At 45.1% G+C, this 26,685-nt stretch overlaps 1 protein-coding gene across 2 annotated transcripts in view; it reads left to right on the top strand.

Moving 5' to 3' along the window:
* Nucleotides 1-26,685, top strand: part of LOC124619383 (rhophilin-2) — a 707,931-nt gene that overhangs the window by 255,451 nt on the left and 425,795 nt on the right. The window contains exon 1 of one of the 2 annotated variants that reach the window (XM_047145725.1): nucleotides 6,148-6,209. The exons of the other annotated variant lie outside the window; for it this stretch is intronic. The gene's annotated coding sequence lies outside the window, so the exon portion shown is untranslated. Of the gene's footprint in view, nucleotides 1-6,147; nucleotides 6,210-26,685 lie in introns of those variants that run through there. 2 annotated transcript variants of the gene reach the window in all.

The raw sequence follows: 26,685 nt of genomic DNA, 5'->3' as shown, positions 1-26,685 counted from the left end.
TGGGACACCCTGCACAATACAGAAAAAACAGAACGCCTTGAACGTCTAGAGATACGACATTCATACTCGCAGAATATTACATCGGTATGTTCTGCAGAAATGATTACCATATCAGCACACAGGCTAAAGGTCAAGATCGATATCGAGATTGCGGGCGACTCTGATTCATTACCATTATAAGGCAAAAGGAATTTTCCTCTTTTTTTTTCTGGGCCCACTACTCGTGTCTGTTTTCTTTATCTAGTGTGCCATTCAAATGGTTCAAATGGCCCTGAGCACTATGGGACTTAAGACCAGTGGTCATCAGTCCCCTAGAACTTATAACTACTTAAACCTAACTAACCTAAGGACATCACACACATCCGTGCCCGAGGCAGGATTCGAACCTGCGACCGTAGCAGTCGCGCAGCTCCGGACTGAGCGCCTAGAACCGCGAGACCACCGCGGCCGGCGATTAGTGTGCCATTCGCGTTCCGTAATTTCGTGTGGCATATTTAGCAATAGAGAACGGAAAATGGCGCCGTTCAAAGAATTTATATGGCTGTGACTCAAATTACAGGAATTTGACGTTACTCAGTTGCATTTGACGTTACTCAGTTGCATTTGACGAGCTTCTGCGAAGGGGCCCTATTAGACTGCCAAACGGGTAGTCTGTTACAAGAGTCCAAATAATGTGGCCCCAGTTGTCTTCTCGGCTACCTCACTTACTGTCGCTGTTTGCTGTTGGACAGTTCGACGCGACAGAATGACTTGATATCCTCACCTCCAGTGTGAATCCTCCTCCAGCGCGTTCCACTGCGCTAGAAGTGACGAGTCAGGCATTAAACGCGGCGTGCTTACATCCGATAGTGAACAATGTGTTTCGAAAGCGCTTGTAATCAAAGAACATAGTGCAGCAGATAATCAGGTTTCCGCGCCGTGGTTCACGGTTGAACTTCTTGCAGTAGCCTGCGGCCAGGCGGGGAAGAGACGCTAAACTGTAGCTGGCTGGTTCTTCTTAATGCGGCGCTGCCTAAAAAGTAAAGCAGCCATCAACCTGAACCGTGGGATGTTCAGACAATGAGCTCGTGGTCGGGAAGACAGGATCTCGAGTACTTCTTGGGATCACTCAAATTTAGGTTATCTGTAGTCTCTTCTAAAGCCCTTGGTACATTCAGAGAGGATACCATCAAATTTCTTTTCCGCCTCGTGTGCATGTGCAAACCGAACTTGTGTTTAGTCTCTGATTATCTAGACGCCCATATAGCCTTTCGTCCTATTGTCAGCCGGAAGGCTGGTGTGATCACTGATCATCGCAGTGGTTAAGCTTAGCAATCCTCCAATATGAGAATCAGCTCACACGGTAAACGTGGATAAGACCTCTAGCTTCCTCTCCCCCCCCCCCTCCTCCCTATCTATCTCTATTTCTCTGTCTCTCTGCCTCCCCCTCGCGCCACCCACGCACCATGTTAGCACTTTAGAGAATTCGTGACACACATCTGAAATCAAACATCAGACATTGCAAATTAACTATTTCAGCATTATTTGAGTCACTGACGTCTTGAGGTGGTGGTGGTGGTGGTGGTGGTGGTGGTGGTGGTGGTGGTGGTGCAGTGGGCAGCTCCTCCTCCAAAGTCTAACCCTACCCATCGATTGAATACCTAGAGATGATATAGTTGTTGTAGAAGGCGCAATCAAAACTTTTCCGCTAGAGGGCGGTGCTGCAGCGTATATGCAGCCCATAGCGACTCCAATGAGGATGCATAAGCACCGACAACTAGGCAAGGGATTAATCTGGCATTTGTGTCTTCCTGACGAGCTTACAGTAAATGGGAGAACGTGGGATATGACGACGTATTTACTAAATGCGTCAAACCTGTCCAACGTGATGTTACTCTTTTCTTGGCTGCCAAAGGACAAATACAGGTAGACATCCATCGGGAAATGACTAATATGTCCGTCAAAAACCACTGTTGTGGAATGGTGCGCCAAGTTCTGTATTGGTCGCCATTCGACACAAGACGCTTGTCGATCTGGGACACCAGACTCTCAGATCACGCCATCACAAGTGGAAGACACTCGAGCATCCGTCCTATTCTCCTGATGTCCCCCCTGCGATTACAGCGCGTTCGGTCCCTTTGAAGGGTTGACATCTCTTGCCGGATCAGGGTGTGCAGCAGGCAGTTACGGACTTCTTCACGCAGCGGGACACGGTGTTTTACCAAATTGGTATAGTCAACTTGATACGTCGCTGGTATGATTGCCTCAATGCTGCCGGCGATTTTCCTGATTGGCATAGCAATTCTGGATTGTACGGCCTTCTAACGGAAACTTAGTGATCGTCTCCTTACAGTTGTTGTTACTCTCGTCTTCAGTCCGAAGAATACACCTATCCACGCTAATCTCTCCTGTGTAAGTCTCTTAGTTCTTGAATGATGATTGGAACCTACAGCCATTACCAAACTGACTATTCTTTGAGAGCTCATGATGTGTCCTATCACCTGATCCCTTCCTTTAGTCTAGTTGTGCCTGAATTTCTTTCCTCCTCAATTCAATTCTGTACCTCATTATTTATTCTGTCTACCTATATAATCTTAAGCTTCCTCCTGCAGCACCATATTTCAAAAGCTGCTGTTATATTCTTTCCTCAACTACTCGACTTCCATGTTTCTTTACCATATACTATCCATTCCGTTCTACGGATCTTCCACGCCCTTTGCCGTCTGCAACAGAATTACAGAGTCACTGGCAAACGTAAAAGCGTTGATCTCTCCCTGAACATCAATTCCGTTTCCAAATGTCTCCTTGGTTGAGATCGTCGGATGCGGCAGGTAGCTGAGAAGGGAGAGAGAGAGAGAGAGAGAGAGAGAGAGAGAGAGAGAGAGAGAGAGAGTTGTGGCCTATCCAAGATGTTCTTCAATCTCTACATTGAGCAAGCAGTAAAGCAAGCTATAGGCTAACTCATATTTCCATTATTTAAAACTGGGTAATATATTCCTGTGGATTAAGCTGTTCCAGTTGCATTTGTAACGGTATATTGTTTGCCACGTAGAATTTCATTGTAGTTAATTGTATTATCTCCAAAAACCATGACATTGCAACTAATACTATGTCATTTATATACGCATTCCAGTCACGTTAATGTGATCACCTGTCAAAAGCCAGAATAACCATATTTTGCAGCACGGACTGTGAGACGTTCTGGAAGAGTATCAGGTTCTGGAAGGTACCGGTAGGGATGTGGGGGCATGTCGACTCCAGCGTTGTGGACAGCTGCGCTAGGTTTCTGGCTTGATCCATGGCGCGTACAAAACAGTGGACGTGGTCTCACAGATTCACGATTGGGTTCAAATCATTGGGAGTACTGTAACGTCACCCTGGTGCTCTTCGAATCACAGATGTACGCTGCGAGCTATGAGACGTTGCATTGTCCTGTTAGACATAGTCTCCAAGACTATTCTTGGAGACCATGCTTCTGCTGATCCACTGTTCCTCCAGAACGACGATGTCTCCCAGGAAAGGCCTCTAAAACATTCCCTAGACCAAAACGATGCTTCCTCCGGCCTGGATACTTCCGACGATTGTTGCAGGACGTTTTTCAGACCTTTCATGATGGAAATGCCAACCAGCTATCTGTGCGATGAGGCATAAAATGTGATTCATCTGAAAAGCCCATATGTGTTTCTCTGCGTCTTATATATCCTCCACTACTAGTGCTGCCACCAGTACATATTCTCTCTCTCTCTCTCTCTCTCTCTCTCTCTCTCTCTCTCTCTCTATATATATATATATATATATATATATATATATATATATATATATGGGGGGGGTGAGGGAGCGGGGGTTATTGCACGCTGACATCGAACATAGGCGATGGTCACTGGAATGTGACTGGACCATGTATATCTTCTTAAAGGAACTGCAATAACTCATGGTCAAGAGTGGAGCCAATTCACTTGCAAGTTGTGTGGTTGACCGGATGGAAATTTGGACTTAATTCCTCACATAGTCGAGCCCATTGCATAAATCACTGCACTATCTGGGTCTACCCACACATACTAGATAACTGAGACCTTACTTCTAGTACACTACAGATCAATCGAGAAACAATTTGATTCTTTTCTAAAAAAATACGTCGGCAAATGTTGGCGCAGTAAGTGATTATTTTATAGTTTGAAGTGTTACATCAAGTACACGCCCATGAAAACTGCCTGCGTGAACTTCAATTTTTATTTGTCGGTGAGATATTTAGCGTTTCAGACAGCAAGAAATTGTGCTGGTGTATGCTAAGGCGTAAACTCGCCAACACTATTTGTTTAAAAGTGCCTTTCAGTTAGTTGCAAAGACGGAAAATAACTCCATGAATTTTGAAGCAGGTAAAGTAACGACAGAAAACGGAAAAAATGGAAGCTTTACTTGGGCGTTTTTGTACGAACTTCTGCTACGCGTTGTCACGCAAATGATCCCAGTGCGATTATAGTCAGTGCTAACAGTAACTTGATTTCCGTGTAATGTACATCTAGTTTTGTTCATGTTTATCCTGTTATTTAGACGTCTCCAGACCGGCATCGTGACTTGTGTATTGTGAACTGGTATATTACTTTGGCCTCAAATTTGTGTAGGCCTAAGTATTTTGTTGCTTATGTTTGTTTGAACAGACAAATGTATTCTCGGAAGCAATGGAACGCGTTCTGCATCAGGATACACAAGCACCACTCCTGCATTCATACTCGCGCAAATATTTAAAGTTATCAAAAATTATCATTAATGCCCGGAACGATTTATGCATCACAAGAACCAAAGTTTCTTTGTTTTTATGCGACTAAATTGCACTTCTAAACGTGCGAACATTATGAGCATGCTCATGCTGAAAGCATGCGTTTATATTGTTCAGTGTGACATGAAAACCTTTACTCTCGTTCTAGCACGTGAACAATGTTTAGCAATATTTAACGCTGTGAACTACCTTCTGTAGAAAGCGCAATTAAATTTTCCGTCCGGCCATCCAACTTACAGGTATCGTTCGTTGGAACAGGAAACGACTAAGTCCTTCCACATCTTTGCCCTATTTTAGACGAATATTTTGCATATTCGCAACCTATTCTGAATCGAAATAAAAGTGAGAAAAATGATCGCTGCCGCTTATTCAAACTCTAGATGACTTGGTAGTGTATGGGACGTTAGTTGCTAATATTTCTACCTTCCTTTCAACTTCAGCTGCATTGTCGATACTTCATGCCGTACAGCCGTTGGAAGTAGTCATTCTTGCGCGATAGTAGTGTTTCTTCCGTGGTTTTCCGTTTTCAGACCATATCGCGTGTTTACATTCTCTAGCTGATCCCGCCTGCTTCGTCGGATTCCTGTCAGCTTTCCTCTCTTTTTTTTAAATTATTTTTTTAAATTTCGTCTGTCTTCTTTCTATTTAAGTTATCCTTGTTCTTTCTTCCATAAAAAGGCCAGACTGACATTGCTTTTTAATATATCAGAGGCTTTTGTGCGACAGTCCTCTCCCCAGGGAGTTGAAGTGTTACTCTTCCAGAGATGGGGAGGAGGTCGTTGATGGGACGGTTCCGACCGCCATTGTCTTCTTTAAGATTATATTATCCAATATATATTTCTTTCATACAGGATTCTTTTACGTGGACAGTGAATTTCTCTTTTTTCCTGTGGCACTAGACATCTCATTTAGCCCGTCAAGCTCATTTGTGTTGAATGTATCTGGAACTGCGTCCGGTTAGATGCCGAAATTAGCATCAAATCAAAAACATGTACTATTCAGTGAGCCGTGAGGTTCTTTTTTTTTTCTTTTTTTTTTCTTCTTAGCAAGTCTACGCTAGACATTTACCCAACTAGTGTTGAAGAAGGTTCGTGTTCCGAGTTCGTACTTGTTCATAACACGATAAAAAATATCTCTGCTCCTCTGCGCTGCCATTTAATACCCTTGTGCATAAAAAGGCGGCCGTGGCCCCTGTGCGCATAACTCATACTCTGAACACGGGCAGATTACACGGACCGCGTCGCTGTACGCCGTCAGTGGGACACGATGTTGCATCCCGTTACCGGGACGCGGGCGCTTTACTGCGCTGTTGCGCATGCGCGGCTGGCGGGCCAATCGCGCGTGGCGGGAAATGGGCGCCTGTCTCAGCGGCGCGCCAGTTGACTGTCGGCAGTGACGGTGCGCGGATCGCAGGGAGCTTTACGGTCTCAAGTGGACGCGTGCACCGCGCGAGGTGGGTGTGCGCTTCGCGAGCAGGAGGATGTGCGAATGAGTGAATGACGTGATGAGATGAATCTGTCAGCGCCCGGCCAGCTCCTTCCCCACTTTTTCTCTGCTGTTACAACAGTTTTCTCTTAAAGTGTTTGTTTCTCTACGCTGTGCTTCGAAAGTGAAAGTTTTGTTTGTTTACTCGCTGGCTGGAATGAGAAGCTTCTGTCGGTGTGCATTGGATTCACAACGCTTCCTCAAATGATTTGACATGGAAATTGAAAGTTTTTCCAGCTTGTTTGGTGTTTCTTTTTTTTCCTCCTGTGGAGTAGTAGTTCCAACGCCGTTTTTTCCAAATCTGACGGTCTGTCTACACTTTCTTCGTGGGTGACTACTCTGTGGGTACTTCAGTATTGGCTGTAGGAAAAATCTAGAATTTCTTGTGCCTTGACGATGTCGCAGTCATATGAGCTGTCCGCTTTTCGATATTAACTTTCGCTTAGAAATACTAAAAGCAGTGATTTGTGTTTGACATTTTCGCGCCTTCAGTTACACGTATTCATTCAGTAGACGAAGTTTTGCTGAAGACTATGTACTACAGTATAGGTATTTTTCAAATTAGTAAGAAAGCTCCCTGAGTCTCTTCTGTGACTGAAACATACCAGCCAAATACTATTTTTAACTTCGGAAAGTGTTAAACATTCTTTTAAGATCGTTGAAATAATATGCAAAACTGTTAAGACATCCAGATGGTGTTGAAGGAAAGGGCGCGCACCGACTAACCATTATGGAAGATATGCAGGGAATGCATACGATATGTACGTGTTACTTTAATCCGTTGAAAGGTTGCTCAGCTTTCCAGCTTTGAAGTTGACACTGTGATTGAAATAATGTATGAACTTATCAACCGTGTTTGAAGATATCCTCACGAGGTAACTCTGATCCAGTCCAATCATGGCACCGCCTCAAGCCTTCCCAAATGGTGTATGATTAAAGAGTGCGCTCGGAACGCTGTAACGGAGATTTGAAAGAACTTTAGCAGAACTTATTTTTGTTGTACGAATTGTGAAATTACTCGTTGCCAACATTCATAACAACAAAACAGTATAGTTTGAAAGTACGATTGTTACACCTCAGCCCCATGTAGCTAATTGTGGTGGAATAGCTTGAACATAACGAGGTTGCGTTGTTAAAGCACTATGCTTGCGTTTGGGAGGAGACGAAGTCCATCCTATTCCACGTTTTTCCGAGGTTTAAACTTCTGTCGCCCAAAGCTGTAACGATTAACTCTGTGAAGTCATTTCGGGTTTCTTCCTCTATCATTTTGCCTACTGAGCGTCTATTCAGTGTTCAATGACCTTCCCATTGCCAACGACGTGTTATATCTGATATTTTTTCTCTCTCCAAAGCTTAAGCACAGAAAAGTGCGGGGTGTTTGTGTCAAAATGTCGATAGGCGGTAGTGCTACGAAATCCAGCCTTGAGCTGAGGCACTCGGAGGTAATGTGCGTTTCAAAATTTCTCTTAAAACCTTATCGTCTTGAGTGTTTTTGTACCCAGATCGCTGTACGCGACAGTAAAGAAAAATTAGGTCGTTGTCTATAAGGTGTCCTATTTAAGGAATTGTTGGTCGCTATCTCGCTTCCCGCGCCCGGGTTCCCGGGTACGATTCCCGGCGGGGTCAGGGATTTTCTCTGCCTCGTGATGACTGGGTGTTGATTGATGTCCTTAGGTTAGTTAGGTTTAAGTAGTTATAAGTTCTAGGAGACTGATCGACCATAGATGTAAAGTCCCATAGTGCTCAGAGCCATTTTTTTGTTGGTCGCTATAAAATCAGAAGCCGTAAGCCCCTCTAAAAGTCCCTTTCGCTGCGGCAAAAATCGTGTGTTGTCTGATCTTTGTGTGTCATTGCTGCAGCTAGATTGACTATCTAGCCGGCAAGAGGGCGCCAGCTGAAAGCCGCACTGATGTTTTTTTATGTGCTTTGCAGTTCCGTGCCTCTAAGGATTTAATGCCTGTGTCATGTGTGTGCTATTTGACGGAGAGAGCGCTGTCTGGCGTGACAGGGCAATATCTGCAGTTCCGGCTTCAGCATTCCACATTTGATTGGACTTCGCGGTCCATTGTCAGTGATAAATACTTTTTTGTGAAACTGTTTTAGATTGTTCTGCTTTCAGTCTATCAATATCAGTGATTAAGTGTTGTTGTTAAGAGTTCACGAATGAGCTCTTTCATAAAACAGCGAGGAACAGTGAATAGTCTTCTCCCCGAGGTTATAGGAAGTTCGCGATCTGCTCTTCTGCTTTGACCAGTGATGTCACCGTCATACATCGAGGTGTCACTCTGATCTGTACCGTAGCCCGAGGAGTAGGCCCGGGTGGAATTTTGAAGTTTGTCAATCCAGCAAATAAATCATTACTTTTTTTTACATAATTTCTCATCCCATTGTTACATTCACGTCCTCGCCGAAAACCCTTGTTCTCCAGTTGTGGTCTGGCATTTTCAATTTTTTATTAGGTTTGATGGCATTACTAGCAAGAACGTCACCAAAAACCGTGTACCCGCAAGCGTCAAGATACTTAAATGAAATACGCCATATTTTATGACATCGTAGTCGCCATAGTAGTGATGTAGTGGTGACGAATAAATGCTCAAGCTGACCAATTCTATCATATTTTTCACTATATCCGTTGTTGTGGGGCGAAAAAAACCACTGAGTTAGTTAAAAGTAACGTTGTGCAAGCTCGTAATTGTCAATCAATGAAATATATCATCCCCTTCATTTACAAATTTTAGATGTGTTTACACATCCAATGTAGTCAACAATTCTAGAGTCTTTCGTTATTTTTTTTTTTTTTCTGTAGCTTTTGCTCAAATTAAGACAGACAAATCAATATGTTAGTGGTGGAAGGAAGATTGGTTAGCAGTTTCCCCTGTTTAAATTCACTCGAAATATGACAGATTAGTGTGTCCGTTGTTCATAATGGTTACGTTAGTCTGTAGTACGATGTCTGCACAGATGACCTTCTGCGTCGGTCACTGTAGAAAATTATTTTTATTTTCCGTGTGGGTCATTGTCGCAAGTCTTCTGTGTGTCACGTCGGTGACTGGAGATTCGAAGAGTAGCTGTGTCTTTTCAGGTTGAAACGTTGTTTTGTGTAGTTGCTAATCACGACAGCAAAAGAGGAGGGTGGGTAGCCCTCTGGAGTAGCACCAAGCACATATCGGGATTGGGCTTCCACTTTCCCCATCGATGGTGTTACGCGCCGTGACCACGAGTTGGTTAGGAATTCAACTTAAGGGCAATGACACTATGTTTGGCGATTAGCATCTTCGCCCGTTACCTCTCTTCCCCGTTCCGACCACGTACTAACAGTTTTAGTTTTTTTAATTTGGTGAGAACAGGTATCATTGTAGTCAAGCTACGCTAACAAGGGGGGCCGCCAATTGTGAAATTCAGATTCGATTATAAATAATAATCGCATAATAAAAGCTCATGGCCAGAGGTGTAATGTGGCAAAGCACCAAGATGCACTTCTAAGCCGTTGTCGAGAAAATCGACAGTTAAAAGAAACCGTTGCGGTGAAATACTCTCTACGATTAGTAATTTTTTACAGCGTGGTGGTGCAGCGGTAAGCGCTCGGGTTCGTAATCCGAAGGTCGCCGGATCGAATCTCGCGCCATGCAACCTTTTTTTGGTATTTGTTTTTTGTAATTTATATATATATATTTGAATTGCAAAAAACTAATAATAAAAAAATATTGCATGGCGCGAGATTCGATCCGGCGACCTTCGGATTACGAACCCCAGCGCTTACCGCTGCGCCATGACGCTGTAGAAAATCATTAATCGTAGAGAGTATTTCACAGCAACGGTTTCTTTTAACTGTCGATTTTCTCGACAACGGCTGAGAAGTGCATCTTGGTGCTTTGCCACATTACACCTCTGGCCATGAGCTTTTATTATGCTCACTATGAATCGAATCTCAATTTCACAATTGGCGGCCTCCCCTTGTAAGTGAGCCAACGTCGGTTACGGAACTGGATACGAGATATTTAAGCTGTATGGGAAGTAGCTGGTGGTGGCCAATCTGTGTTGTGTTAGCAGCCACAAGAAGAATATTCAGCACATACCTGTTTCATGCCGTGTATCACATTCCATTAAAATGAAGGAGCTTTATTATCTATGGAGAGCACGCCACTTGACACAGAAGCAGATGTCACTTACAAGGGAAACTGTCCAGCACATCTCCCTCAAATTTAGTGGTAAGATGGGCCAGTGGGTAGCCCATAGAAAACTGAACGGAGATCGAACATGAAAACAGGAGGTGTAATAAACTGAAAAAAGAAGCAAAACAGAAACAGTGAACGTTCCAAGCTGAACATGTGCAGTGTCGAGCGAATTTAGATGGCCACGCAGTCGTGGTTATGTGGTCACGATGTTGAAGTGCGGAGGGGGAGACGTGTGTTCTGATCTCTCTGGTGCCTTACTTTCTTTCCCCAGAAAATAATGAGCTGCCCGTCCTGTCTCATTTGTTCGCTGTATTTGAATTTGTGTCGTGGTGTAACGTCCGATTGCAACAGCGTGGTGTAACGAAGGGACCTCCAGACGCCCATACATCATCTTTGTTCTACAGAAGTACCACATGGTATGACTCTTGCGTTCCGTTTAGAAAGTTTTGACTTACGAATTCCTTTGTTCTAACACGGTTCACAGCCGTTTGTTTCCATTTCTGTGAGAGACTGTGCGCATCAGGCCTTTTTACACTATTCATCACATTTACTTACGCCTGTAATATGTTTCTACAACATGCCCTATATTCTATAACCAATGTCTTAGTATGACGATTACCTAGACGACAGAAAAACAGGTACTTCAATGATCGGACGGAAAGTTCATAATTTTGTGAAGAAAAGAAAATAAGGGGGCACGAGTGAGGTTTTAACGCGGATCTTCCGCTTTGCAGTCCAACACCATGACCACATTTGCAGTTCACTCGATGTTGCATATCTTGAGCCTGGGTCGTGCGCTTTCTATTTTGCTTCTTTTTTCACTGTTCAGTACACCTCCTTCCTGTTTTCATACTTTATCTGTGTTCCATTTTTGATTCTCTAGCCATTGGGCTGTTCTACCACCAAACTTGACGGGGTGCGATGGAGAGTTTCCTTTGTTTTCGTATCATGGTCCAAAGAGAAGATTATACAGATTCTAATGCGATCCATATTTCTGTGTGAGCAGGATTGTGCAGGACGTGAAACCCACGTTTCATTGCTGTAACACATGGGCCACGCCGTAAATACCAGGGTGTACCGGTTGAAAGCTGAAAATCCCAGCTAGTCAAAAGAAACCGTTCACTGTTCTAAACGATAAGAGGATCCAGTCGTGTGTGATCGAGGTTCCGATAACAATGAGGGACTTACGTCGAAAACAATGATTTTTAAGTCTCATTGCTTCAGCAGTGAACATCGTCATAATCAAGATTCTGCAGATGAAAAGCGCTAGAAGTCCCCCTCGTCATGTGTTACTTGACATTTTACATAAACAACTTCTCCCTGCGCTGTTCCGTCACCTAGTTCACTGCACCTCAGTTCTATCACATGCCCTACGGCTGCAGGTTGGAATCCTGCCTCGGTCATGGCTGTGTGTGATGTCCTTCGGTTAGTTAGGTTTACGTAGTTGTTAAGTCTAGGGGACTGATGACTTCAGATGTTAAGTCGCATAGTACTTAGAGCCATCTGTCACATGAAAACAAATGAACTAATCTGGCAAATTAGTCGATGTAAAATCGTAACAGTGGTGAAATTTTGTGAACTATCAGGCCACATCCCTAAACTGGTGGGGAAGGGCGGCGGACTTTAGTACATTATAAACTGCTCTGCATGTGGGGACAGCCTTCGTCCCCACCCATGAGATTTCATGTTGACATTTCGTCATGGCGCCGATGACCGTAATGTCGAGCGCCCCCTAAACCCAACTCATCATCATCCCCTCCAGTGGGCGGATCAAGTGTCGCATACCCTCTTGCTTGGTACTCTGCGGACTGGTTTGGAATTTAATCGGAGGCAATGTAGCAAAGTCCGATGATAAGTAACTTCAAATTACCATTCCTTACTCTTGCTGGTTAAGTAATGGCGGTGAAAATTTCTTCAGACATCAGGATTCGCGTAATGTAATGTAGGGGAAACTATGGGGAATCGGTAATTTGGATTGCTAGTTGAATCCCGGTGGATGCGAAGGAAAGCAAGATCAGATTTTTGTCGATGACAATGTTATTAGAAGCGGAGAACAAGTTTGTATTGGGGTCGGAAACTGCCGTGTCCTTCTCATAGGAACCAGCCCAGCATTCGCCGCCAGAGATTTCAGGGATACCATTGAAAATGTAAATACAGGTGGCCGGAAAGAGCATTTGAACCAGAATGCGAGTCCAGTGTCTGGCTACTGTGTCACCTTGGTCGGTTCCTAAATTCGACATTCATTTGAGGTAACTTCTTTACCATCTGCTTGTGTGTCTCGCGAAAACTGACTTGCCTCGAATGTTCCCCTAATGAAGTGAACACGATCGTTGATGCCTCTATTAGGAGGCGATACCAGGTAAAGAGAGAAGCGAAACGGACGTGAATAAAGTCTGAGACAGCCGATTCCGTCACGTAGTACGTTAAGATTTCCCCTTTTCTACTGTAGTGCAGTTGGTGGTGAAACGGGCACTGAAACATCCTGGAAATCGACCCGCATGTTTCCGAACTCTTTCTCGGTACTGCCTGCACGAGTGCGGGTTCACGGAGAAGCCGTTTCCCCCTCTGCGTGGCGTTGAGCAATGTCTTAATGACGCACTGACATTCTAGACGCATTACCACTCACCTCGCGGCTCCAGTTCCACGTAGGCGTTCCGTTTCGGAAGCGACCGCGAAGTGTTTCAGCAGTGCCTCCGAGAAAACGACCTCGACAGGTGAGAAGGTCGCAGTCTGAACAAACAGCCGTGGTCGTGCCAGCGGAGGTCGCGCGTGGTGGTACTTACGTCCGTATCGGTTAAGGAGGCAGCACCGACTGGGTGGACGCTAAACACTCGCGCGAACACTTCTGTATGTGGGGTGTCGCCTGAAAGATTACAATTTGTAATGCGCATTATTTCCTTTAGCTGTATAGTATACCGTTCAGCTTTCATTTATTGCATGACTTCCTAAAACCATTCGATATATTAGTATAGAAAGTCTGTCCGTCTGTATGCCGAGCTTGGAAGACTGGAACACACTATTTAGAATTCTAGTTATCACTGGATAAAATACAAGGCTAAACAGATATCTAGGAACTGCACAGAACCAAAATGCAGTTATAGTCTAAGGACATGCAAGGGTGGCGTAATTGAAAAGAGTGAGACGGATTTGTATCGTATCCCCCATGTTTCTTGTTCAATTTGTATCTTTCGGAATTTTACTTCGTGACGCGATTCAGGTCTTCATAGTAAATCGAACTAAACACGTCGTTCATAGCGGAACGAAATCGTGCTATGTAAAATTAAATTCGGGAGCAGGCCTGTAATGTTCACGATATACATCAGCGGGCTAGGGCATGACATTTAAGCGGCATAAAGCTGTTCATGCATGATGTTGTTGGAGATAGAAAAGTTCCAACAGCATAACTCGACGTTTGCTACAGGAATCTGCAGTTGACACCGTAAATAAATGAAATGCATTTCTGTAAATAGATGTCAAGTAACACAGAAAGCTAAGTACGGAAAAATTAGGTTCCAGGATGAGATGCGTTGGAAGAATGGTAAGGAAATGTAATTCAACTGCGAAATAACTGGCTAACAGAACACTCGTTTGAACAAATCTGTAGTATTGCCCATTAGTGTGCGACACTTACCCCCGTATTAAAAGATAAGATAGGAACAAGGGCGCCTTACTTCGTCCCGGTTTCGTCTAGTAACTGAGAATGTGGTTCGAAGCTAGTCGTGAAAATTCAAACGTAGAGAGGGGGCTCTTGCGTAAGGCGGAGATCTAGTGGCAACATCCGGAAAGCATAGTTTCCAAGAAAACTCGGGCGACATCAGACTTCCTCCCACGTACATCACGCGAAATGACCACGACCGGAGAGGCAGTGACTGTGGTTGTTCCTACGCACTTTCGCGAATGGAACAGGAAAAAGGGGGGGGGGGGGTAAGCATCAGAAGTAACCGCCACCGCAAACCATTCTTTAGTGAACGACGGTTGCGACTAATCACATACCTTCAGTCTAGCCGTATTTCCCGTTTTGTGTTGATCGAATAGTTGTTAATAGAACCACGCCCGACAGGAAGAAGATGCTGTGTTACGCAAATGATTAGCTTTTCAGAGTATTCACACAAGGATGGCGCCGGTGGCGACACCTGCAACGTGCTGACATGAAGAAAGTTTCCAACCGGTTTCTCATACACAAGCAGCAGTTGACCAGCGTTGCCTGGTGAAACGTTGTTGTGATGCCTCGTGTAAGGAGGAGAAATGCGTACCATCACATTTCCGACTTTGATAAAGGTCGGATTTTAGCCTATCGCGATTGCGGTTTATCGCATCGTGACATTGCTGCTCGCGTTGGTCGAGATCCAATGACTGTTAGCAGAATATGGAGTCGGTGGGTTCAGGAAGGTAATACGGAACGCCGTGCTGAATCCCAACGGCCTCGTAGCACTAGCAGTCGAGATGACAGGCATCTTATCTGCATGGCTGTAACGGATCGTGCAGCCACGTCTCGATCGCTGAGTCAACAGACGGGCACGTTTCCAAGACGACAACCATCTGCACGAACAGTTCGCCGACGTTTGCAGCAGCATGGACTATCAGCTCGGAGACCATGGCTGCGGTTACCCTTGACGCTGCATCACAGATAGGGGCGCCTGCGATGGTGTACTGAACGACGAACCTGGGTGCACGAATGGCAAAACGTCATTTTTTTCGGATGAATCGAGGTTCTGTTTACAGCATCATGATGGTCGCATCCGTGTTTGGCGATATCGCGGTGAACGCACATTGGAAGCGTGTATTCGTCATCGCCATACTGTGGCGTATCACCCGGCATGATGGTATAGGGTGTCATTGATTACACGTCTCGGTCACCCCTTGTTCGCATTGACGGCACTTTGAACAGTGGACGTTTCATTTCAGATGTGTTACGACCCGTGGCTCTACCCTTCATTCGATCCCTGCGAAACCCTACATTTCAGCAGGATAATGCACGACCGTAGTTGCAGGTCCGGTACAGGCCTTTCTGGATACAGAAAATGCTCGACTGCTGCCCTGACCAACACAGTCTCCAGATCTCTCACCAACTGAAAACGTCTGGTCAGTGGTGGCCGACCAACTGGCTCGTCACAATACGCCAGTCACTACTCTTGACGAACTGTGTTAGCGTGTTGAAGCTGCATGGCCAGCTGTACCTATACACGCCATCCAAGCTCTGTTTGACTCAATGCCCAGGCGTATCAAGGCCGTTATTACGGCTAGAGGTGGTTGTTGTGGGTACTGACTTCTCAGGATCTATGCACCCAAATTGCGTGAAAATGTAATGACGTGTCAGCTCTGGTATAATATATTTGTCCAATGAATACCCGTTTATCATCTGCATTTCTTGTGTAGCAATTTTAATGGCCAGTAGTGTATGTTCATCACCTTCCTCTCCAAAAGGCAGAAGTAAATGTCGCTAAGACAAAACACTTCACCAACTCAGCCTTCAAGTAAGGCTGAGAGAGAGAGAGAGAGAGAGAGAGAGAGAGAGAGAGAGAGACGCAGTCGTTGGGATGCGGAAACGGGGCGATTTATTGGACGTCCGAAAGGGCACAATCATTGGCGTTCGAGCCAAGGAAAGAACCATTTCCGAAACGCCTTAGTCTGTAAACTGTCGCGTCCCACCGTGATGAAACTATACGGTGCATGGCAAAGTGGCGCTATCCAAAACCGGCACAGAGGGAACTGTGGTGCTCCATGGACCATAGATGACAGGGGTGAAAAAAGGCTGCGATAATGTGGACCGGCGAATAGACGTGCAGCTGTTCAACTTACCGCTCAGATGAACCAAGGGGCTACCAACAGTGTTTCTTCAGCGACCGTTCGGCGAACGTTGCTGCGTATGGGCCTCCGCAGCTGGCACTTGGTTGATGCACCCTTGCTGACTGCAGTTTATCGGTGGCGAAGGGTGGAATTTGCACACTAGTACCGCAACTGGACGTCCCCTGATTTGTGACAGACGGCCTTTTCTGATAAATAATTATGTTCCATTGAACAGATGGCCATTCGCGTGTATGGCGTGAAAAGTCTGAAAGGAAACGCCCTGCAACAATCGTCAGAAGGGTTCATGGCGGAGGAGGGAGCATTATGGTCTGCGAAATGTTTTCGTGGCATTTCCTGGGTGATTCCGTCATTCTTGAAGGCACAACGTATCGATGTTAGTATGTGTCCATCCTTGGAGATTATCTACATCCATACTCCGCAAGCCACCTGACGGTGTGTGGCGGAGGGTACCTTGAGAACCTCTATCAGTTCTCCCTTCTATTCCAGTCTCGTATTGTTCGTGGAAAGGACTGTCGGTATGCCTCTGTGTGGGCTCTAATCTCTCTGATTTTATCCTCACGGACTCTTCGCGAGGTATCCGTAGGAGGGAGCAATATACTGCTTGACTCTTCGGTGAAGGTATGTTCTCGAAACTTTGACAAAAGCCCGTACCGAGCTACTGAGCGTCTCTCCTGCAGAGTCTTCCACTGGAGTTTATCTATCATCTCCGTAACGCTTTCGCGATTACTAATTGATCCTGTAACGAAGCGCGCTGCTCTCCGTTGGATCTTCTCTATATCTTCTGTCAACCCTATCTGGTACGGATCCCACACTGCTGAGCAGTATTCACGCAGTGGGCGAACAAGCGTACTGTGACCTACTTCCTTTCTTTTCGGATTGCATTTCCTTAGGATTCTTCCAATGAATCTGTCTGGCATCTGCTTTACTGACGATCAACTTCATATGATCATTCCATTTTAAATCACTCCTAATGCGTACTCCCAGATAATTCATGGAATTAACTGCTTCCAGTTGCTGACCTGCTATATTGTAGCTAAATGATAAGGGATCTTTCTTTCTATGTATTCACAGCACATTACCATTGCCATTCCCCGCACCATGCGTCAATTCGCTGCAGGTCCTCCTGCATTTCAGTACAATTTTCCATTGTTACAACCTCTCGATATACCACAGCATAATCTGCAAAAAGCCTCAGTGAACTTCCGATGTTATCTCCAAGGTCATTTATTTATATTGAAAATAACAACGGTCCTACGACACTACCCTGCAGCACACATGAAATCACTCTTACTTCGGAAGACTTCTCTCCATTGAGAATGACATGCTGCGTTCTGTTATCTAAGAACTCTTCAATCCAATCACACAATTGGTCTGGTAGTCCATATGCTCTTACTTTGTTCATCAAACGGCTGTGGGGAACTGTATCGAACGCCTTGCGGAAGTCAAGAAACACACCATCAGGCTTTTGGCAGGCGGTTGCATTAATCTGACTGAACGGTATACGAGGGTGTTTTGGTAAGTCTGGTAAACTTCCATGAGAGAATGGAACATATTTCGTTGTTGACAGCCGTCTGAATAGGTCATTGTGACGACTGCAATTTAAAATGGAGAAAAGTGTTTTGTCCTGTTAAACATCTGTATTTGTAGAATTGGACTGCCGTACAGATAAAACAGAACTGGATGAAGTTCACACACTTTCTGCACAATCGGTGAGGACGATTTACTTTTGGAATAATGAATTTAAGTGTTACCGAGCAAGCACCGAAGACGAAGCACGTTCCGGCCGTCCGATTGAGGTCACCACAAAGGAAACCATTGACAAATTCCGAGATACGATAATGCAAGGCCGCCGAAAGATTTGAGACTGCCAGCATCTCATCTGAGCGAGTGCGTAGTATCCTGCACAGAGAATTTGCTGTGAAGAAGCTGTGAGGCGCTGGCCGCTGTGGCCGAGTGCTTTTAGGTGCTTCAGTCCGGAACCGCGCTGCTGCTACGGTCTCAGGTTCGAATCCTGCCTCGAGCATGGATGTGTGTGATATTCTTAGGTTTAAGTAGTTCTAAGTCTCGGGGACTGATGACCTCAGATGTTAAGTCTCATAGTGCTCAGAGCCATTTTTGAAACTGTGCGAGAGATTGCTCACAGTCGACAAAAAGCGCATCCTTCACATTCAACACAATCTCTTGCGATGTTCAGTCGCAATGCGCAAACCTTTTTGCGCCGATTTGTGACTTCTGATGAAACCTGGATCAACCAGAGTCAAAGCGGCAGTAAAAACAATGGAGAAACACTGTGGAAAGTGTGCGGAAAAGGGCGCAGACCATTTCGTCAGCTAGTTAAGGTGATGGCCACTGTTCTCTGGGATTCCTAAGGAATAATCCTCATAGATTGCATGGAAAAAGGCGGAACCATAACTGGACCCTATTATGCTTCATTGTTGAATCGTCTGAAACTTGCGTTGGCTGAAAAAGACCAAGGCTATCACGTAAAAGAAGTACCGTTTCACCAGGATAATACCGTATCCCACACATCAGCGATAACAATGGCGAAAGTGCATGAATTGGACTTTGAATCCATTCCTCGTCCACCCTGTTCAACAGATGTTGCCTCAGGTGACTTCTTCCTGCTTCCTAACACGAAACTTGGGCTTGTTGGGAAAAAAATTTGATTAAATGAGGAATTTATAGTTGCAGTTAATGAGTATTTTGCAGAGTTTGACAGAACCTATTTTTACCGATAAGATGGGAGGATCGCTGGACTAAATGTACGAGGGTGAGTCAAATGAAAACCTTAAATTTGCAATAACAAATCGAAATTCCGCGCCGTTATCCTGTAAGTTGGTAAGCGTGCTACAAATAGCGTGCAGAATGGGCTGTAGGTGACAGCATAGTGCAGATGCACACATACCGTCGCAGTGTCTGTATAAAGGTGGCCGCCCACTTGCGACTTGCACCAGGGAAGAACAGCGTTCTGTTGTTCGGTTTTTGCGTAGTGAAGGTGTGAAACCTATTGAAATTCATCGACGAATGAAGGTTCAGTACGGTGATGCATGTTTGTCACAGCAGCAAGTCTACGAATGGAGTAGGAAGTTCGCAAATGGTGTGACTTCAGTGGAAGATGCTCCTCGCCCAGGTCAGGCACAACGAGTTGTGACTCCACAGAACAGTGCAGCAGTTGAAGCCGTAGTGAAGGAAAACCGCCAAGTGACACTGAATGACGTTGCAGCATGTTTACAGATTAGTCATGGCTCAGCACACCACATTGTGCATGATGTGCTCCAGTTTCGCAAAGTGTCTGCAAGATGGGTGCCACGGTAGCTGACTCCTGAAATGAGAGAACAGCGTGTTGATGCTTGTGAAGAACTTCTTTGGCGCATTGAACGAGAAGGTGATGGCTTCCTTGCAAGAATCTGTACTGGCGACGAAACCTGGGTTCACTTTCACCAACCGGAAACGAAGAGAGCGAGCAAGGAATGGCACCATTCCTCATTACCAAAACCAAAGAAGTTTCGAACAGAACTATCAGCAGGGAAGGTTATGCTGACTCTTTTGGGACGAAAGAGGAGTGATTTTGGAGCATTACATGCCTAGAGGGACCACTGTCACCAGTGCATCATACACAGATCTCCCAAAAAATCATCTGAGCCTTGCAATCAAATCAAAGCGACGTTGATTGCTGCCAGCAGGTGTTCTTTTGCAACATGACAATGCAAGGCCCCACACTGCCTGTACAATAGTTGCAACAATCACAGACCTGCATTTTTAGTGTCTTCCTCATCCACCATACCCATCAGACCTCGCCCCCAAGTGATTTCCATGTTTGGACTACTCAAAGACGCGATAGGAGGAAATAAGTTCCGTTCTGATGAAGAGGTACGCCAAGCATTGCATGAGTGGTTAAGCGGACTACATAAAGAATTTTTTCTAAAGGAATTTATACACTTCGTAAGCGCTGGAGGACTTGCATTGAGCGTGGCGGAGATTATGTTGAAAAGTGATACAGCTTTGAACCACTTCTGCACAATAAACAATATTTAAAAAAATATTTAAGGTTTTCATTTGACTACCCCTCGTACAGGGTGGCGCACGAAATGTGTTACTATTTTGTTTTTGAATATAAACTTTGTCAATACAATCTGAAAGGAACACATACTACAATGAAGACCCGTCCATGGAGATTTGTCCTCAGCACATGCTCAATATGTCCACCATTTCGTTTCCTAACTTCCTTCAAACGAACACTGAAGTTAATGATTACCCCACGGTACATGTCTTCCGTAATTTCACTGCAAGCTTGAAGAATAAGTCTTTTGAGCTTCATTAAATCACGTGGACTTTTCGGGAAAATTTTTTCCTTTAGGTACCCCCAAAGAAAAAAGTCACATGGATTGAGGTCTGGGCTATTAGGGGGCCAATTTTGTCCGTCATTGAAGCGACCTGGAAACCTGTGTGAAGTGATCCACATGTCGAAATGCTCGTGTAAAAGCTCCAACACAGTGTTTGCAGTATGTGGCCTTGCTCCATCTTGCATGAACCACTGCGTGTTGAAGAGCAAGGCAGTGACAAGGAGCTGTGGAATGAAGCTATTGCGAAGCATGCTCAAATAACGCTCGCTGTTCAGTTTCTTCAAAGAAAAAGGGTCCAATAAGTCCGTGACTGGAAATTGCTGCCCACGCTGTAATCCTCGGAGCATAATGTTGTCGTTCATGAAGCACTTGTGGGTTTCCAGTGGCCCAAAAGCGTACATTTTGTTAACCACACCGTCTAAATGAAAATGCGGCGCGTCTGAAAACCAAACGTTGTTGAGAGTTTCTTCCCTATCCTCCGCCCACTGAGCAAACAGTCTCTGCTGCTTGTTCTTCAGTGAGCTTCTGTGCACATGTCATCTTGTATGGGTACATATGGTCACTTTTAAGAATGCGTTGAACGGAGCGTCTAGATATTCCCAGTTGCACTGCTGCCTTTCTACACGATTTCCCGGTGTGCGGCTGGTCCCGGCGGAGGTTAGAGTCCTCCCTCGGGCGTGCGTGTGTGTGTGTGTGTGTGTGTGTGTGTGTGTGTGTGTGTGTGTGTGTGTTTGTCCTTAGGATAATTTAGGTTAAGTAGTGTGTAAGCTTAGGGACTGATGACCTTAGCAGCTAAGTCCCATAAGATTTCACACACATTTGAACGATTTCCTAGGACTTCTCTGTACAGCAACTCGTACCGCTTCAATATTCCCCGGCGAACAAACAGCCTTAGGCCGAGGACGCTTCGCTTCCAATACTGTTCCTTCCTGTACAAATTTATCGTACAACCTGTGGATGGTCTTCTTGCAAGGGACCCATCCCGTGTTAAACTGTCGTCGAAAACGCCTCTGAGTCACAACAAGGCTTTTCGTTTCAAGTGACAGAATTGCCGAGCGTTGCTGTGTCGTCAGTCTTCCATTGTCAGACACTGCTGCTTACTAGTCTCCTAGCGGCAGTATCGTGAGTTACACGTCATTTCGTAACTCATTTGTTTTTCCAAGCTCTGCTGGTAGTGCTGTAGAGATCCCAGCGGGATATCTAATGTGCCTCGTAAACTGTGAAAGAAACAGTTGTATATAAAAGAGACTGTCTAGAAGTAATGTAAGTTGTTTACGAAATAAACATTTTTCTTGCTTTTGTACCAGACTGAGCAAACGACCCTCGTAGGTTTGGTGATCCCCACTAATTCGTTGTGGGATGAAGGAAGCGGTGTGCGCATAGGACGGGGTGGGAGTCACGCCTTAGCACGCGCCAGACTTCCTCTCCCGCTCGGTCCCAGGGGACGGCGGCTCGCCCGCTGCAGGGCCCGTTAAGTGACCCATTCCCTGCAGTCGCGTCCATCTGAGCGCCGGCCTACCAGGCCCAGCCGGGGCCGATCGCCGCCGCATACATGAATGTAAATCGGCGCATTCCCGCCTTAATCGTCCTTGTAACGCCATGTTACCCAGGGTCGTCTGCCGGCTTTAAACCGCGCCTCCGTATACTGCGCTCGCCGCTTCTAAAAGTCTCTAATTACACCGGCTTGCATATTCATCTTACCCCGCGGAGATTACAAATTTGTAAAAACGGGAAACGTGTAATATAAATAGTTCGGGTAGTTCACCTTATTCATGTCATACTGTGGCTTTTATGTGTTGTTTAGTCCCACACTGACATGCTTGTCAACTGGCACTTGCATTCATAATCCAGCCTGTGAAATGGAAATGTCGTTTTATGTAGTTCATTTGCTTAACATTACACTTGCCTGCATATACAGTGTGTCAGAAAAAGAACTCTCTAGTTTCAATATGTCCTATTTCTTTATAGTATTTTCGATTGCCTTGTAAAATGCTTAGGAACGTCTCTAAATTGTTTCACAACCATTTGAAATACGCGTGGGACCACGTTTCCCTTTTCATAGTGAAATTTCTGCCAACTATACCTATGTATTATGTACAGAATGAGCGAACTAAAACTGCCAAACAAAATATATCCACCTTAAAATAGGCAACCCAGCTCAACTCCGCACCAAACACGTTACATTTATTTACGCTCTGTTTCGACTGCCACTTCCTACTAAGACTGTTCATATTTTTAAAAATATCGGGAATCCGATATATCGGTATTTAAAGAAGTATCATCTCCTCTCGATATGTCGAAAAAGCATACATATCGATGGAAAAGATATCGAAGTACTGGACTATTAAAATATCGGTTGCACCTTGTAATGTACTGCCGGTTTTAGAGCTGTATGTTCAGATATTGATTTATTGGTTCAAATGGCTCTGAGCACTGTGGGACTTAACTTCTAAGGTCATCAGTCTCCTAGAACTCAGAACTACTTAAACCTAACTAACCTAAGGACATCACACACATCCATGCCCGAGGCAGGATTCGAACCTGCCACCGTAGCGGTCACGCGGTTCCAGACTGTAGCGCCTAGAACCGCTCGGCCACCTCGGCCGGCTATTGATTTATTATTAGATAGTTTGTACGTCAACAAGTTAACAGCTTGATTATCCGCCTTAGAGCAAGAACTGAAAGGAAAACGATGCGCGATCACGCTTGGCAATAATGACTTTGCGAATAATGGTAACTGCATGTAAGTGGGGGCGATAAAAGGCGTCCTATGGGTCCGTTGTTCGGTTTCGTCACATATCGGATTTGTCCGGAACACTTAATGTCGACTTCGTGGGGTTTTTCATTTCTGCCAACGCCAGCGAGCTAGCAGTCGTACTGTCAAAACTGCGTGGTGAAGTTAACGTTACATTTTCTGTTAGTAGCGTCGAGTGCGTCAGCATTTCCTCTCGCGTGTCTCTGCCCACCCCAAAAGACCAGTTTGTCATTCAGATTTTTGTCGATTTTCAGCAACTGTTTTTGAAGAACGTCGATGGGAAAAAATAGCACACTATTATTAAAAATTGTTTTTTAACGCAACTAGTGTGCTGTTTCTTCACATCGGAAATCTTGCTATTGGATTCCCACTGCTCCCTCCCCCCCCCCTCCCCTCCCCCCAGTGCAATCGGACGACTACTTTGTGCCACCTGTACTTGCTTCACACAGTCAGAGAGAGGGACTGGACATGATGAAAGCTCAAGAAGTACTTAGTCCTTCACACAGTCAAAATAAAATTACGTTCAACTACAATTCCAAATATTTACAGAGTATTGCGAAAAAAATATAAATTAAAAATATCGGCACTCGAATTGCCATTTCAATATCGATGTATCGGAGAAAAGAATATCGCCTATATTTATCAATATTTTTTGGAAAAAATATAGATATTTTATAAACAGCCCTAGTTCGTACAGGAGGTATGGGTAACCTTGGGGACCCTTGGGCCCGATTCAGATACCCAATTAATCTCGCAGGCCGCGTCGTCACATGACCGACAGCATCGCTCCTGTTGCGGAGTCTAAACTGTAGCGCCCGTGATGATGTTTTTGGGGTAAAGTACCGTTACGAATGGCACCCCTTTCCCTACACGCCACGCCAGCAAATTAGGCCTCTAAACACGCATTTTGGAGGGTACAATCTTTTTATTTTCACCCCATCTTCAGATGTTCACATTTTCTTCGGCGTCACGCACGTTGTATGTTTACTTGTTGTTTTACAGTGCCTGTCTTAAAAAACTTCTGTTGCAAAAGTCTGCAACGCTGTTTGAAAAAGAATTTTCGCGACACACAAATAAAGGTAGTATCTGAAGATAGGTTGCCATTTACAAACGTCATCATGAAAAAAATGAACGACTGTAAAGTAACCGGTTGCAACTAATTAATTGTAAATTACCTGCAGTTTCAACAGTTGCGTTATAATACGCGCGAAACAGACATTAATTATTTACTAAGGTTAACGCGAGAAAGAATAGAAGGACCAAATACGACTTCGAAAGAAACAGTCCCTTCGACGAAGAATTAGAAGTAATTTTTAGATTTCCAGCATGCTGGGTTAGAAACAGGACAGCAACTTCCGTTAACCAGTTTGACGTAGAAAATAGCAGAAGTTGGGAAATTCAGCTCTTTCTATTCAATTCATGACAGGTTTCGGGTATCAGAACCCATTCTCCAATCATCCAAACTGGGATGGTTTATTCCGTCATAGCACGCAAACCATGTTGTACACAACTCTGTCAAGTTTTTCAGTGACAATTGGCAGGACAGTGACTTACACACTTACACTCAAGTATGTTCAATAGTAAAATCGTTTGCGTGCTATCACGAAGTACGCCATTTTTCTGTTTATATGAGAGTGGGTTCTGATATCCGAAACCGGTCATCAGATAAATAAAAGGAACTGAATTTGTCAACTTTCACTATTTTCTACTTCAAACTAATTCGAAGTAACTTTGCGAATGTCTTCTGCGGGTCAGATTGAAACCAATCGCGTGCCGCCGGTTGTCAACCCGTACCATACACCAGTCATCGATCGATCCTCTGCAGCCCTTCCAGCAGTTCACTACAGTCTGCTGGCGATGCTTCCTTCTTTTAGACAACTGCACCGTCCGCGAACAGCCACAGTCACAGTGCATGTACAGATCTGTAATGCTACTCATTTATGTAGTGTCATGACCCTAATCGATGAAATAAACTTCATTGTGATCACATCTCTCGGTCTTAGTGTGTCACTCTTTCCAAACAGTAGTGTATATGTGGGTTCCGTAGCGTCAAGAAAAACTTGTTGTGTTCTGCTGTCTTCCAGGAAGTCCTGAATTCTGTCACAAGTCTGGTCCGATACTCGGCAAACTCGTATTTTGCTGACTGAGACAAAACTTCACTGTATTCGGATACCTTCCGGAAGTGAAGGAACACAGCATCTAGAACAATTGAATAGCAAAGACACAAATGTTGAGTTCATAAATGCCGAAGTTGATTGTAAATTGAGAGTACAGGAAGCTCTTCACGTGTTCTGGTCTCGAACCGCGGGCAGTAGCTGCGGGCGTATGTGATACCGGCGGCGGCAGCGACTCCGACCTACTTTGGCTGCGGCAAAGCGGCCGGCTTTCGCAGCTGGGCGCGCTCATTGTGCCGGAGATAAACCAGTAATTGGAGGCGATTGCGGGCGCGACTTTCACGTCAGGCACACTGCGTGTGCAGTCACAGCCGACGCCCACGCCGACGGCTTTTTCTGGGCAGCGCCATAGGCGAGTGGGCGGTGATGCCCCTGGTCCGCTATTGGGATGCGCAATTTAATTATCCGACTCGTCTCCTTAGCCGTCGTTGTTACCGGGGATCACTGTGACTGACTCCGCAAGAAGGCAGTAACTGGAGGCACGTGTGCTGAATCGTTCCTGTCGCAAGACAGTTGATGGGGGCAGGTTACGAAGTGCATATACCTACTAAGAAACGTTCTATAAAACGAAGTAACTTGGGTAACTGGTCACGAACTGCACTGCGCCTCTCCTTCCCCCCCCCCCCCCCCCCAATACCCCCCACCCCTTCGGCAACCTCTATACCCCCCCCCAGTCTTTCTGGCCTTGTTAGGGTACTATCGTTAAATGTGTCAATAAAGCAAAATGGGAAATGTACGTATCTCCTTTAACTGTTCAGTATTTTAGGCAACAGTGGGGTAGAGTTACACAATGTGACCAGGCTAAGGTATTCATCTCTCTCAAGCTGTAGTCAGAAATGCCCAGAAATTAGTGAGTATGATTTGCAACTACTGAAGTGTCGTATCGAGTAGTTTACTTTTGGAACAAAAGACAAACCGTGTTCCTCAACTCCCGTACAGAGTTCGTGAACCCACAGGGAGCATAATTCGCACTAAATCCAGTGCCTTCTGGCTTGAATTTGAATATTTTTCTTCGCAGTACATGCACTCTGTCTTCATGTTTGTTACGAAAAGAAGTCCTACGGTTGCGTTTCCTGTTCGCATTCTTTGCCGGCCGCTGTGGCCGAGCGGTTCTTGGCGTTTCAGTCCGAAGCCGCGCTGCTGCTACGGTCGCAGGTTCGAATCCTGCCTCCGGCATGGATGTGTGTGA

This window comes from Schistocerca americana, chromosome 6, assembly GCF_021461395.2.
Source record: "Schistocerca americana isolate TAMUIC-IGC-003095 chromosome 6, iqSchAmer2.1, whole genome shotgun sequence".
Taxonomy (NCBI): domain Eukaryota; kingdom Metazoa; phylum Arthropoda; class Insecta; order Orthoptera; family Acrididae; genus Schistocerca; species Schistocerca americana.
Note: the sequence above shows the minus strand (reverse complement) of the source record. Positions and strands in the feature narration are given on the sequence as shown.